The sequence below is a fragment of the Polyodon spathula genome, chromosome 10 (genome assembly GCF_017654505.1).
Source record: "Polyodon spathula isolate WHYD16114869_AA chromosome 10, ASM1765450v1, whole genome shotgun sequence".
NCBI lineage: Eukaryota > Metazoa > Chordata > Actinopteri > Acipenseriformes > Polyodontidae > Polyodon > Polyodon spathula.
The window spans coordinates 9,277,976-9,278,897 of record NC_054543.1 but is presented as its reverse complement, the minus strand read 5'-3'; positions in this window follow the sequence as shown (position 1 = coordinate 9,278,897).

Sequence of the window (922 nt, the reverse complement as noted above, 5' to 3'; positions counted from 1 at the left end):
AAATGTGTTCACGACCCATAATTTAAGAACAGCTGCCGAGGGCATGATGGCCTGGCTTCGCGGGCACCAATTTGAAGACCACTGTTGTAGACAATAGTATCATAGCCTCAAAGGGTATGAATACTTTTGAATCAGTATTTTTGCAGTTTTGGAAAAAAAAATAAAAAATTCTGAAAAAAATAATTGTAGACATTTGTTTTCCTCATCCACAAAAGCAAAACTTTTGCTACAAAAGAGTTTTCCTAAAATTCTTTGTTTTCGAGAAATTTCTAGAAATTATATACAGTATTTCAATTGGGGTATGTAAACTTTTGACTACAACTCATACACATATATATATATATATATATATATATATATATATATATATATATATATATATATATATATATATATATATATATATATAATATATATTATATATATAATACAACACTTTATAAATTCTTGACTGGGTGTACAGAGGTGTGAGATGAAAGCTCATTACATCACAGACATTGATGAAGACAATGGTTAGTGTTGCTCTCTCTGACAGGGTCTCATTAAGAAACAAATAGATTCCTCACCCCAAGGCAGTATTCCATTAAACCTCTGTCCGTGAATTGAGCTGTTCTTCTTTGTGGGCAGCTTGGCCTGTATCTAATTATGCTGCTGTGACATTGCACTTGTTCCTGACCCAGGGCTGCATCAGGAGCATTTGAAATGCCCTGAACAGCAATACAATGACCTCACACGCAGACCCACTGTGAGGCATTGTTTGAGTGCTGCAGGCCACTGGGGGTGACTCTATGCACAGCATTTCAAATAGTTTTTGTGATCGAGAAGATGCACTTTGTGACTTTATTGTGTGAAAACGGTGCACAGTACGCTACAACTTGACATCTTCAATGGAATGGACATGTGCTTCAAAGACAGAATGTGA